This window comes from Lemur catta, chromosome 12, assembly GCF_020740605.2.
Source record: "Lemur catta isolate mLemCat1 chromosome 12, mLemCat1.pri, whole genome shotgun sequence".
In the NCBI taxonomy this organism is placed as follows: Eukaryota; Metazoa; Chordata; class Mammalia; order Primates; family Lemuridae; genus Lemur; species Lemur catta.
In genome coordinates, this window is record NC_059139.1 from 90,171,093 (window position 1) to 90,185,989 (window position 14,897).

A 14,897-nucleotide genomic window follows, 5' to 3' on the forward strand; every position below is an offset into this window, starting at 1 on the left:
CAGGGATTTTCCCTAACTGATTCCCTATTGATTATTCCTAATCAATAGGCATGAAGTTTCAGTTAAGCAAGGTGAATAAGCTCTAGTGATCTGCTGTACATTATACCTGTAGTCAACAACAATGTATTGTTCACTTAAAAATTTGTTAATAGGGTAGATCTCATGCTAAGTGTTCTTATTACAATAAAATAAAATTAAAAAATAAAGAAACTTACATAGTCAGTCCTATGACTCAGGAAGTTTCTGCTCAAATGTCAAAGCCAAGAAGGCAATTTCTCTCCAATTTTGTTACCTTCATGCCACAACTCTTCAGGAAGAAGGCAAGGTGTGCCCAGGGACCCTAAACATCCCCAGGGCCTTTTCTCTTCATTCTACCTGCTCTGAATCTCATTTGGCTTGGAGAAAAAAACTTCCCTTAGGCCACATGGTTCAGCTCTCAGGAGAGAAAGTATCTGTACAATGCATCCTTCTCCTTTTCATATCTCATTTACTCATTCTGCTTCACATGAAATTCTCATGTTCATTGAGGGTATGCTTTAATGAAACCTAGAAACATGCAGAAATGGAAAAACCTGGCTCCCAAAAAGATGCATACAGAAAAGTGCATGAATATATATATATGTAATATGAATTATAAGGATGTTTTCTTATTATAGAAATGTAGGTTCGTTAAAAATTAAAACAAAAGAAGTAGGTATAAAAGAAGATTAAAACAGCCATATTCCACCATTCAGCTGTCAGTACTATAGACACTGTGGGGCTTTTCTTCCAGTCTTTTTGGGAAGAAGCGGAAGCAGGGGGTGTCTGGTATTTGCATATTTCTTTCATTTACAAAAATGGGATCATATTATAACACTCACTTATAATCTGCTTTTTTCACATAACAGTATATGACTAATGTTCTTTTCTACAACAATCTATTTCTTAAAGGGTGTATATCTTATTTTTTCTTTCTTCTTAAACATGTACTTTAAAATATTTTTGAACACAGTAGCAATTGTTAAATACAAATGTGTAGAGACTTTTCTTCTTGCATTAATGTATCGCTGCCGCTGCCAAGAGAGATATTTGTATTTTAATATTACTCTTCTGTAGACAATGCCTTAGTGCAAGGAAATAAATCTAACAATTGGTCTCACGGGGGAGGTTTTAAAACAGAGTTCCCTTATTGTTTACATAATGACACTAGACCATTCATCCATCTGCCCATCAGAGTAACCCCACTTTAAAGAGAATCTCCCCCTCCCTCCCCCGTGAGTGTTTATAGAGGGAAGCGGGGAATCAGACTCAATATTCATTTTAAACGGCATTGATTAAAGATCTTCCTGGTTTTGCTTGGCGTATTGCATTAGTGTCAGCTGCGCCCTTGAACACAATGCGTGACTGGTGCCCCATCTAGCCACAGTTCCATTTTAAAGTGTATGGTTTTGCTACTGAATTGTCTGTGGCACACAGTAATCTTAGATTTTAGAAAGGGCACAAAGGGACATCCCGCTATTAGCATATTTCTGTTAACTTGTGTTTGCCTGAATATACCTTGCTGAACAAATGTATATTTTTTCTCTGCCGGTATCTTTTAAGGGAGGAAAATGGCATCTCACCAGACGGACGGCGTCATCCTGCTTTAGAACGGAGGAAATGTGATGTTTAACTTGGGGAAAGCAATGCCGTGGAAGGTGTCTGGAGGCAGGAAAGTTGCTGACTGGTGAGATTGGAAATGCCTGACATTTTCAGATTGAAAGTGGGCCGGAAGGTTACTTTTAACAACCAGGAAATGAGTCTGGCTCTTTGATCAAAATAGGGCAGTGGAGTAGGAACCAAAGTGCCCTTAGAGAAGAACTTTCGTCTGAGTCTTCTCTTACATGCCAGGCAATTTGCTTATGGCATCTTACGCGTAGAAGAGGGCAGAGCAGAGCAGGGTCGGAGGTTCAAGCCAGGTGGCAGGAGGCAGGTGGCAGCAACAGGTCAGCTCCCGCTTCCTACACAAAGGTGCAGGTGCGACTCTTGTAGGTGTCTGGGATGAACCTTAGTTGGGACCAGCAGGTGGAAACTGAGAGGGCAGTAAGCAGTTAAATATAGCTTTCCCGAAGGGTGCAAGTTCAGAACTAAAGGTCAATTCTAATAGCATCCCTAGCATATCCAACAAGTCCCTACAAAGAATCAAAATAAATGGTGCCAAGGCTGTGAAAACACCGGCGAGTCGGCAACATTGTAACTGTTGCTTTGGCTCAGGCCACCTGCTGAATGGGAGCGGCCGGTAGGAGGTGAAGCTGAAAAGGCAGAGGGACCCCAGGGAGGAGTTTTGGCTTGGGTGATAAGATCAATCCCACCGTGTAAACAGACTATTCTGGCAGGAGTGTGGAAAATTAGAAAGCTAGAGAGGATTAATATGGAAACAGGGGAGCCCAATAAATGGCCATGGCAATAAAGACAAAAGGACAAGAACATTGTTGCAGTATTATTTCCAGGGGCAACACATTTGAAACAACCTAACAGCAACCAGTAGGAATGGAGCCACGATGTTGTGAAAAAGAATAAAGCAGCTCTCTACACACTACTGATATGGAACATTCTCCAAGATATGTTAAGTAAAAAGAGCCAGGTGCATAACAGTGTGTATACTATTCTAAATACTTGAGTGAAAACAACGAAAAAATAAAAATGTATGTTTGCATATGCATACAATTTAGCATCAGGGTTAGCTTTGGGGAAATGTGGAATGGGAAAGAGGCTTCTACTATGTCTTTTGTATTATTTGAATTTTTTCCATGTGCAAGAATTACAAGTTTCAAAAATTTATTTTAAGGTCTTATCAAATATCGTATGAGAGAGGAATTTTGGACCTCAGTAATTTCAAGATATGAGTTTCCCTGAAATCAAAGTCTCTTATTTGAGGCTACTAGAGTTTCCCATTTAGTCTCCAGCTGCTCCGACCATTGTCTCGGTGGCTGTAGCACCCTGCTCTATTCCCCACCTATTTTCTGGCCCGCGTGGGTGATGAATTGTGAAAATGGGAAATTAGAGGAGCAAATTGGGGCAGTGGTGCATTCTTGGATACCTTCCTCCCGTAACTGAGAATTCTCTGCCGTGGTGTACGCCTTCTCTCTCCATTAGCCACACAAGCCAGTTCCGTGGAGATAATAGCTGATGAGTTTTAGATGGCACCATGTTCTGGATGCCAATATTTGATGAATAATACAAATTTTATTTAAAATCAGTAGCTATGGCAACTGCAATAAACATGGGATTTCAGGTTGACATGGGAAAACAGAGTGTTCTCCCCCCACCCTCTCAGCCCACCCCTTCAAACCAAGGTTAGTTCTTTGGTGCTTTTAAACTTTTTAACTTCTGGTTATAATGTGTAAATATAAAACCAAGCTGAGATCTCACTCCCAATAGGTTATTCATGAGACTATCTTTTGTCTAAGATACTTCAGTTTTCTCATGTTGTTTTAAAGCTTTGAAAAAAATCCCAGAACTCCGTGGTATAGATTTTCCAGTTTCCCTGAAGCACCACCCAGAATTATTTTTTTCTCTCTCTTTTTGAATCCAGGGAAGCAAGCCTTTTTTTTCTTAATATAGTTTTATCCACACATTGTTAACCTGATTTGCCACATTATGCACCACTATAGGCTCAGCAACCATGGCTTCCTCTCATCCAGAGAAGGAAACAATTATTCCAAGCCTACCGTAATAAAGAGATTTGCCCAATTCTGAAAATACACACCACTGGGGATTTTGCTAAAATCCCTGTTTTATTAAAGTTCACAAAAGGAGAGTATGGAGGGATAGCAATTAAGTAAATTATAAATGCAACAAATGAAATGCTAAACTGTAAAGTAGGAGTGCGTGGCCCTTAGGGCTTGATTGATGTCTTAGTCTGTTTTCTGTTGCTTCTAACAGAATACTTGAAACTGGGTGGTTTATAAAGAAAATGAATTTATTTCTTACAATTATGGAGGCTGAGAAGCCCACGTTCGAGGACTGCATCTGGCGAGGGCCTTCCTGCTGGTGAGGACGCTGCAGAGTCCTGAGGCAGCGCAGGGCCGTGTGGGCTGAGTGCGTCAGCCTGGTCTCTCTTCCTCCTCTCGGACATCCCCAGTCCCACTCCCATGATAGCCCATTAGTCCATTAATCCAGGAGCGGATCAATCCAAGAGCCCTCATGACCCAATCACCTGGTAAAGGCCCCATCTCTCAGTACTGTCACTCTGGGAATTAAGCTTCAGCATGAGTTTTGAAAGGGACAAACTTCAATCCATAGGAATTGGCTAATGCAAATCATTTCTGAGGAATGGAGTTTTTAGCTGAGGTTTCATCTTTCCTTATTTTACTTTGGAAAATGCATTTTGTTGGGTGGGTTTGGTTTGTGTTTTGAAACTCCCTGATTCCAAGTTTGCTCTCTTAAAACACACACACACACACACACACACACAGACACACACACGATCGATTTTTGTTTCCCTCAGTAAATGCTAGGCTTTTAAATATTCTATGGATTCTCCCCAACCCAACAGGGAGAGAAGGCTCAAAAGTGATTCTCCACAATTGTTTGGCACTCAGAGGCAGGATCACACATGGTGATGAGCCAGGAACACATGGCACAGTTTGGAGATTAGTAAACAAGAGGCCACTATTGCCTACGGTGAACAACCACCTGGAGGTTGAGACAATGGCATGTCCTAATCAGAAAAATAAATGACTGGCTGCAAGGTTAAAAGCTCGTCATTCAAGGTGTGTCCTTCATATATTTGAAAGCATCTGGGGTGGACATTAACTACAAACTCATTTGCAAGGCTTGGCCGCATCTCTCCACTTGCCACCTCCCTGATCACTCATCTTGTGCCCAGAGCGTGCAGGCTGTGTGCATAAAAAGACAAAGCAACAGCCGAAGAGCAACAGGGTTTCCCGAATGAATGCTTGCCCCCGGGGTGCAGAGAGGCACTGGAGGGAGCAGAGCTTTCAGATGGTCTTTCTGTGCCTTTTTCTTGCTCTCTCAGACCAATCTATTACAACTGTCCTTCAGCTGTTTTCTTTTTTTCTTTGAGAAAGAACCAAGTGAGAGGAAATTGTTGATATTCAAAATGAAAATGGAACATGAGTACTTCTGTGAATCAACCACAGTTTACTTTAAAAGCCTTTATCAGAAATGGCAGTACTTGTGAGACGTGATATTCTCCAGAGATGTCTGCTTCCAAAATGTCCCTCATATGGGGGGGCTTAACCACAAATTGGCAATATATTGGAGAACAACTTCACATATATTGGAGAAAAATATTCTGTTGATAAGTATTGGAAATATTCTTCCTAAAGGAAGGTAGCATGCTAAGGAGCCTACGTTATGTTCCATTGACTCTTTGAGCTCACCAAACAATGATATTAATTATGGGCCTAAGATGTTCCTCTAATTAGGTTTTAAAATCCAAAGTAGAAGGTGGGACATTTACAAATAAATACCAGTCTCCTTAGCATCTAGCACAGAATTCTGCCTCAAGTATTGTTCATCAATTCCAAAAGATACTCAGCTCTAATGGTCACCTATGCTTCAAATTTCTTTGAGACTTGGGTTATGTACCTTTTCCAAACTCATGAGCCCATGTTGATTATATTTTAGCAAATAACAAATGGAACTGGTAAGTGACAAAGATGGCTTGATGTCTGAAAAGTGCTAACAGAAAACTCACTAAACTAGGATAAATTTATCCATCAAAAGCCTCCATAGATCACAGAATGAGGCACCCAGTACATGGTAAGGATTTGAAAGGAAATGTCAGCATTCAGTGACTTGGAATATTATGATTGCTGTCAGACTGAATGAATTGAATGTGTGGCCAATCAATACCCGCTTGGAATCAGTTTTTCCAGCTGAACCACATTGACTCCTTCCAAAACAGTCACAATAGTCCCATGGTAGCCTGAGCTTCCGATCATGATGCACATCAGATGAGAATTGCTAAGAGTTGAAGAAAAACCTATTTGCAGTTAGATAAGAACTAGGAAGCCTGGGAGAAACCTTTTAATTACTTCATAACTTCCCAATTAAAATATATCAAAGAAAGGGATGGAGCTCAAATATGGAAGTTGAGATACTCTTAATATTTAGAACCCCCTTAAAATACTTCCTTTTGATTTAATACTATTCTCTTTTTCTGGATTCAGAAATGTACCTATTTTGGCTCGAATATGTCCTGAACAAAATGATGAGATTGCTCAAGTTCATAGGAAAGCAACCGCCGGTGAAGAGTCCGAAGGGACAGAGGTGCACACAGGGAGACCTCGGTTCTGTACCTGATAGTCAGAGAGGCTCAGCTATGGCCCAAGAGTTTGCTTTACTCTACTTGGACAAACATACCTTGTTTCTCGTTTTGAAGATGAAGAGTTTAACTTTTGCCGCAGGAACAGGGCAGGTGCCTGGAGGCGTGCTGGGGTGACAGTCAAGAAGGACACAAGCAACTGATCTTGCTTTGTTGAAGGTGCTACCAAATGATTTCCCCTCAATTTGTTTAGAGACTGATCCCGGCCTCCTCTCTCTGGGGACAGTAATGTAGCTGGGTCCAGGGGCCCAAACAGAGCTCTGGAGACCGTGGCGAGGACTGGGTGCCGTTTGGTCTGAAAGCCAGGTGTGGCTTGTTTAGGGAGTGCCGGGTGGCACTGACTCCAGCTCAAGTTCCACGGTCACCCTGCGACTGGTGGGTATGGTGACCGAGTAGCTGACCCGATTACAAACGTTGCATTGTCCAGGCTTGAAAATGCTGCGCGAGTTAGAACAAATCAGAGGAACGACCAGCCCCTTTACGCCACGGTAGCGGAACCCTGGAACTTGCTATTGCAAGAGAAAACCAACCGAAGCTGTGCGGGCTGCACAGAAAGCGGCAGGTAAATCCCTCGTGCCAGAGCTACGTGTTTCAGGACGGGGGAGCCAAGCTGTCGGGGCTCGTGCTTCTTGCCTCTGCCACGGGGGAGCACACTCTCCTCTCTGCGCGGTGCTTCTCGAGGATGACGATCGTTTGGATTATGTCGTCCCCGAGCAGAGTGGTAGAAAAGGGCCCCGGCCGCCAGCTCTGACGTCAGGGTGACAGCCCCGCTGCCCGCAGCTCTAAGTGAGTCCTGGGAGCTGCAGGAGGGTCCCATCCTACTGTCCACAGGGACCCCGCTGCAGCCTTCCCTCCCAGGCTGTCAGGGCTCTGGTTTCTCCGACGCGTCCTCCCATGAAGGGGACGCCCTACGGAGCGCAGCACCCGCGCGTGGCCCCTGCTCCCTGTGCCCTGGCGACTGTGACGGCGGGTGCTGACAAACAAAAGCATCTCTAACAGGCGCTGACGGACTGAGTGTCGCGAGTGGGGGCCGAGGCTGCGGCCCAGCTCCCTTCTCAGCCGGCTCCCCCCCCCCCCCCCCCCCCCCCCCCCCGCCTGACACCGCAGGCGGCAGGGAGCCCCGCGCCTGTCCCCAGATGGCTGCAACTGAGCCACCGCACGGCAGCCTGTTCTCCTCCATTTCCCCAGACGTGAGTTTTAAGGGATCAAACCTTAACTCCACCAGGAACCCGGCGTCACGTTGTTAGGACGCTGTTCTGGGGACTCTGGGAGAAACGAGTGATACAAAAGCCTTAGGACAGCCCCTGGCAGCACTGCCAGTAGCAGACGGGTGGCCACAAGCACGGGCACCCCGGGGCCCTGGGCCACTTCTGTGCGAGGCTCTTGGCGCCGTGGTCTGGAGACGGCATGTGCGTCCCCACCCAAGCTCATGTCGCAATTCGGTCCCCAGTGCGGCCGTGCTGGGAAGTGGGGCCCAGTGAGAGGGTTTAGGTCATGGGGCGACTGACTCTCCCCTGAAGGGCTAGGTGCCGCTCTGGCGACAGTGAACGAGTTCTCGCTTGCAACAGACTGGGTTGGTTCCCAGGGCACTGAGCGAGCTCCCCTGAGAGTGGCTGTTACAAAGCCGGCCGCCCCTGGGTCCGGGCCCTTGCTGCACGTGCCCGCCTCCCCGCGGGCCTCCGTGCCATGTTTTCACACAGCACAGAGGCTGCCACCAGAAGCCAAGTGGACGCTGGCGCTGGGCTTCCCGTACAGCCTGCAGAACCGTGAGCTACATAAACCTATTTTCTTTATACACTACCCAGTCTTGGGTATTGTTATAGTGACACTAAATGGACTAAGACACTTGTGATATTAAAAAATGAAAATTTGCCAAAACAGGATTCCAAACATGGTGGCACATTTTGGTTACAGCAGACAAATCAATGCTTTTAACACCAGAAACCCCACAAAGACTCCATGTAAAATCTGATTTGGAGAAAAGGTTAAGAGTTTACATTTGGGGCCCTTGTAAGAGTGAGGCCTGAGCTAACCGGCCTGGCTCTGCCTGGGATTAGCCTGGCCGCAGACAGCAGGGCGGAGCCTGGGTCTTTGGTGAACACAAGAAGAGGGCACAGCCATGATTTAGAGCTTTGGCTGCAAGTAACACTGCCCTGAAAAACAGTACCTTAGACAAGACAGATTACATCTCCCTCACATAAAAGAAACCTGGGGCAAGGCAATCCAGAGCTGGTGTGTCAGCAACAAGGCTAGGAAATTGCATTTGTTTTGCTGTGTTCTGTGTGTGGCTTCTATCCTCAAGGCCACCTCACAGTCCAAGATGACTGCTTAGATCTAGCTATTACATCATAATTACAAGCAGCTATGGAGGAAGGCAAGAGAGGAAACGTACGCTCTCCCTTGCATGAAGATCTCCTGAACTCAGCACTCTCCGCCGTAACACTTCTCCAGTGCAGCTCACTGACCAAAACCAGCTACCTCCTAAGCTGATTGGAAGGGAAGCTGAGAACTATCACCTTTTAGCTGGATAACAATATATCCTGGCTAAAAAAAAATTCAGAGCTCTTTTACAAGGAAGCAGTGGAGAGAGGATTTAGGGAGGCAACTAGCAGTGTCTGCCACAACCAGGTAACCCTTACGTTCACCTGTCTCACAAGGTTGTGGATTAAAGATCTCTTTAATTTTTTGTTTCTGAGTTTACTGGATCAAAATGCCCTACCACCAGATAGCTAGGCACTGATCCTTCCTCATTCCAATCTCACGTTTTCTTTCCCTTGCTGCTTGCACATCTGGCAGGTCTCTGCTTTAGCTGATTTTCTCTGTGTTCCTCCAAACCTTCATTTGCTGCGGATCCGATTGCCAGCGTAGTAGGTGGCATCCGAGTCCACAAAGCTTGGTAGATTAAAACGAGATGTTACAATATCCTAACTCTCTGCACCCATTCTTTTAGGAAATTCAGCTTCTAGTTTTCTTTGAGGACTCGGCCCCAAAGACCTTACCTAGCGCCAGTAATTAAAGCGGTTTCACCATCAAAGAACAAACATATTTTTCCTGTCTCACTTGCTTTGATGCCTCCTGCCACCAGTATGCTGTGCTGGGGATGACGTCTGTCTCACTGATCTCTGCTTCATTCATGGGTATGGTTCATGCTGGCATTAATCACCTCGTGCAATTCTAGGACTTCAGAGGCTGCCAACTAGGGCAGTGGGGTGATGCATTGCATAGCCGACTGGTGTTTCATAGTACAATTGTTTTGGTGGAATATCTAGTTCTGCAAGTAAAAGGTCCCTGCACATTTTAGGCTTTACTGATTTTGATTGAATCAGTTTGACCATGTAGCTCTTTTCATCCCAGTGTGTTTGGAGACCACCAGGAAACTGGGTCAGGAGGACTAAAATGCCTCAAGAGAAGAGTGCAGAGTCAGGGCCAGAGGGGTGGGAGCTTGCATGTTGCATTCTCCTTGGAGGAATGAGGAAGACCGACTAGCCAAGCATGGATTGCACACATGCCGTGGAGGGGTGAGTAACCACTCGGTGGCCAGCTGCTAGGCACAGATGTGATCCTCAGCTCCAGAGCAGCCAGGATTCCTGCTGGCTGTAGTGACACCTCAGTCACCCACTTGCTCTCCAGTGTGATTTCTTTAATGGGAGAGAGAGAGGTAGGGATTTAGCTGTGCTTCTGGGAATTTCACAAAAATTGAGTATGCCCAGGGAATACGATCTGAATGTTATTTGTCAGTGTGGTAGGCCAGGAAAACTGAGAATCGTGGGTTTGAAGTATTATAGTAATCTTTATTTGGGCTTCATCAAGGCTCTTGACAAGTTAACCCATGGTATTCTTGAGGATGAGAAAAAGAAATGTAGCATGTTTGAACCTGATTGAATTGGCACATTCAGCAAGGGCTGATTAATGGAGGTGAGCATCTCAGGGAGGTCGCTAGGCTCTGTACTTGCCTGTTGAAGATGTAGAAGGTTTCCTAATTAAGTTTGCAGATAACATAAAATTGTTAGTGATAGGAATATGCTAGAGAATATGTTAGAGAATGAGGCTCCACAAACATCTCAGCAATCTGAAATAATGAACAACAACAAGGTCAGTGTGGAATAAATGTGATGTCGTCTCTGGAATCCAAAATGCCAAGCTCAACATACATGTTGAAGGGGACATGCTTAGGTGCATCATGTTTGAGCAGGATTTTAACTGCCATTCCTTTCTTCATTCCTTCATTCATTGGTCAACAAATATTTTTTCAAGCTTTCTTTATTCAGTGCTGGGGATTTAATGGTGAACAAGATAGACATAATTCCTTCCCATATGGAAATAATTAAATGAGAGATAACAATAAAGGATAACACATGCATGGGAGACTGAAAACAGGATCCTACAGAATACGTCGCTTTAACATTCAGGGAAGTTCCCCTTGAGAAAATGACATTAAGACTGAAATATGAAGGATGAGTAGAACTTAACTTGTCAGGCAGTAGGGAGAGGAAAGAATGTTCCAGCAAGAGAAAATAGCATGTGTAAAGGCCTGGAGGTGAAACGACATGACACATTGAGGGACTGGGAGGAGGTTCAATAAAATTCTGGTATGAAGGGTGTGGGGTAAATAATGAGCGATGAAATTAGACAGGGAGGACTAGGATAGGCTTTGAAGAGTTTTGCAATTCACTTAAAAGAGCTTGGATATTATTTTTGTGGGGTGGGAAGCCATGAAAAAGTTTTAAACAAGGAAGTGACTTAATCAGGTATTCATGTGGAAGGTCCCACCAGCTTCGCTGTTGGGGAGGACAGAGGCAGGGGGCGGCAGTCCAGATGCCTGGTGACCTGTGAGGAGGCTACTGCCTGCGTCCAGGTGGGAGACGTTGGTGGCTGCCACGGTGACAGTGTTGAACACGTACAGAAGAGGAATCAAGGCCTTGGTGATGGTTTGGATGTGGGGCAACAGGAAGATTCAAGGATGACTCTTGAGACAACTGAGGGGACTATGAAGCCGCTTGCTAATTTTTGAGAACAGTGGGGGAAGGATATATCGGGGAGAGCAGGTGACGTGTTTGGCTTTGCATGTGCTGAGTTGGAGGCAATCAGGAGTTGCCCGGGTGGTTGAGGCCCAGCAGGCAGCTGGAAGTAAGAATCCAGGACCCAAGAGAGAGGCTTGGGCTGAAGACACTGATTTGGGAACCAACTCTGTGAGCCAACAGAAAGAGCCAATTCAGTCTCCGGCCACGTTCATACAAGTAGGGAAGTGACAGCTCTGGCTCCAGCTCCAAGATGGTGCAGGGGTGAGACTCCTGCCCCCACAGACACGTGAGCCTACGGCTAGTGACTACGTCTTGGAGTTTCAGCTTCTTCAGCTGTAGATCAGGGGGATGGAAACAGTTACTGCGTAGTGTTTTGTAAGAATGAGATAAGATGCTGAATGTAAAATGCATAACAGAGTGCCTGGCACATACTAAGTGCTCAAGAAATAATAAAGATTATTTTCACTGTTGTTGCTACTGTATGTGCTTGTTGTTCGGGTGAACTCACTTTAAGAGGGACAAGCAGATGGTGCTATATTCACAGGAGGCACTGAAACTTTGTCACACGAGGAACGGTTAAAGAGCCCAGGACTGGTCAGCTTGATGTGGCACTTGGGACCGTTCTGTGCCCTTCCCGCAGGGCGCTGTGCTGTGCGCATGTGGGCAGTGGGAGAATGCAGGCCCAGCTGAGAGGGCTGTTTCTCTCTAAAACGTCTTAACCCTGCTCCACTCAGCGAAGAAAATAATCTCTTTTATGGTTAGAGAACAAGGGTGAGAATGAATGTTGTAATGTAATGTTCATACATTTCAATGAACTTGCTGAGGAGACCAGGCCCTAAATAAAGGTTTGGGGGTTTCATTTTCCAAATACACAAAGAACTTACAGGAGAAAAAGGAGATAGAATTACCCTGTGGGACCCCAGAGGGAAAAATGGGATGGACTGACAGGAGTTTCAGAGAGACTGACCTCTTAGATATAATGAGAACCTTCTAATAGCAGCCGAAGTTCTCTAAAGATAGAACAGTTTTTTGTTTTTGTTTTTGTCAGAAGTAGGGACTTCCTCATCTTTGAATTAGAGGCCCTATGATTGCAGCTGGGAGAGTCACACTTTCTGCTGGGGGGTTGGGATGCGTCCTTGCTAACTGCACGGCTAGGGCCCAGTCTGACTAGGGTGTTTATTTAGGGCCTGGTCTCCCCAGCAAGTTCATTGAAATGTATGAACGTTACATTACAACATTCATTCTCACCCTTGTTCTCTAACCCTAAAACAGATTATTTTCTTCGCTGAGTGGAGCAGGGTTCAGACGTTTCAGAGAGAAACAGCCCTCTGAGCCGGGCCTGCGTTCTCCCTCGTCCCACATGCGCACAGGCAGCGCCCTGCGGGAAGGGCACAGACCGTCCCCGGTGCGGTGCCGCAGTGAGGTTTCTTTCCCACTGACCCCTGTCCCCGAACGTGTCATTATCCCTCCCGGCTGGGGAGTGTCCTCCCCTCTCCCCCTCCCTCCAGGGTCCGGCTTCAGGAAAAGCCCAGTGCGAAGTAATAAATAAGAGGAGGGCAAGATTTTAAATCTCACCACCCTGGGTTTATTTTCTGGTAGTAAAATGGAAGGAAAATAGAGTGAAACCTCCGTGATTTAGGCTCCTTTCCCTTCGGAGGTTTTCCAGCTGCATCTTTGCTCTTCGCTTGACATTTATGATATAAGGTATTAATATCTGGGAAGAAGAGCTGCTGGTGCTAATTATTCAGACCTCCTCTGACAGTGAACTGGGGAGCGGCACTCATATGTCAGATCCCATCTATGCATTAAGTCCTTCGCCTAAAATAGGTGGGAATTATGAGGCTCCGCGGGCTGTGGGTGTGCGGCTTGTGCAGAGGGTCCATGGGCTGTATTAGTAAATCAGCCACGATAGGGCTGCCGAAAAGCAAGCCAATACCTGCCTGATAAATAGAACCCTCAGCAAAGGCTTTGATTTAGGAAATGTGCCAGAGACATTAAATTGATATGAGAGAGGGAAAATGCAAATGATGGAACTAATTTTTCTTAATTCAGAAAGGAAAATGTTGGCTTCCTCTTCCAATTCTTCAGGTTGTCAGATGTGCCTTGTTTCTAGTAGCTATTTGTAATATTAATCATTTTAGCAGTATCAAACAGACCGGGTTTTTACACTTGATAAATTTTTGATGTTGAACCTTTGAAAAATGCAGTAATGTGATTTCTTTTTTCCTCAAGAGTTTCTCCCCAGAAGCCAGTGTTAATTTGCAGATGCCAACACAAGACTAATGGTTTTACCTCAAAAGATTAACGCACATTAAATTAACATAGGACTAAGGCCTCGTGGCTGTATAGCCTTTTGTCACAAGAGGTGCTGGGCTTTGCCACTCTGGCAGACGGGCGGCAGCTGTCTCCTCACGACGGATGGTCGCTGCATAGTTGACTGGCCAGTCCGGCAGCCTGGCAGACCCTGTCATTGCCTCCCCACCAGTCAGCCCCTCCTCTTCCTTGTCAAAGAACACAGATTTTGTTTAGGGGGCAATGTGCTCAGCTCCGGGTGACGAGATATGACGGGTCCATGTCAGTTATGGTGAACTAAATTCCCTTTGCCTGTGATCAGTTTAGGGATGCGGAGGCGACCTCATTCTGGCCAATGAAAAGTAAGAGAAGGAAGGAGAGGAGTTGAATGGGTTGGAGGGGAGGGATGGTGGCTTTCAGAAAAGAAATGAAAGGAGGTCAGCAGGAGGGCGTTAGTTCTTTTTTGTCTCTGCTAATTTCTTTCCTGATGTTGGATGTGGGTGTGAGAGAACTGGTTCCTGGAACGAGCAGCCCTGTTGGGATCATGAGTGGAGACCACAGCCAGAGCTGTGGACCGCAGAGCAGGAAGAAGCAAACGGAGCCCTTGCTGATGTCACCAAGCCACCAAACCACCAGTAGTTGGTTCGTTCTTTTTAAACAAATAACAAATGTTGTCAATTAAACCACTGTTAGTCAGGTTTTTTGCATATTGCTGCTGGAAGTATTTCTAATGATACAGTCAATTTTGCAAACCTGTGAATTTCTCTCTCTCTCTTATTAAATTTGTAAAGTCATACATGCATATGGTAAAGCAAAATGTTGAAAAAATATATAGTGGCATTAAATCACAAGTGAAAGAGTATTATCCCCGGCTCCCATACCCTCCTCGGAAGAAACCACTTTTAATTGCTTCTGTTTTAGTCCTCTGATGGTTAGTTACTACTATAATTTATGGTAATTTGCCTATACTTCTATTCTGAACATATTATTTAGACAGTATCTGTTCCCTCCATACTCTGAAAGAATTTACCTTCTACCACTCCCCATATTTATTACATTTCCTCTACAGTTATAGCTTTAAATCGATAAATGTCACCTTTTCACATTTTTACTACATTAAATATAATTAAATGCAGAATTAAGAGGTTTAATCCCTCGAAAAGGGAATGCAATCCTATGTCACTAAACTAGTCAAAGGAACATGTTCTAGGCATTGAGGTCAATGGATTCTCTTTCTTCATGTTGAAATTCTTCAAAATCATGCCATACTT

General features: G+C 45.1%; 1 long non-coding RNA gene across 2 annotated transcripts in view; it reads right to left on the reverse strand.

Moving 5' to 3' along the window:
* The window catches only part of LOC123648295, a 29,860-nt gene extending 23,457 nt beyond the window's left edge, over positions 1-6,403 (reverse strand). For both annotated transcript variants that reach the window (XR_006738553.1, XR_006738554.1), the window contains exon 1: positions 6,352-6,403. This is a non-coding gene — a long non-coding RNA (uncharacterized LOC123648295). The remainder of the gene's footprint in view (positions 1-6,351) is intronic.
* Between the last annotated feature and the right edge of the window lie 8,494 nt (positions 6,404-14,897).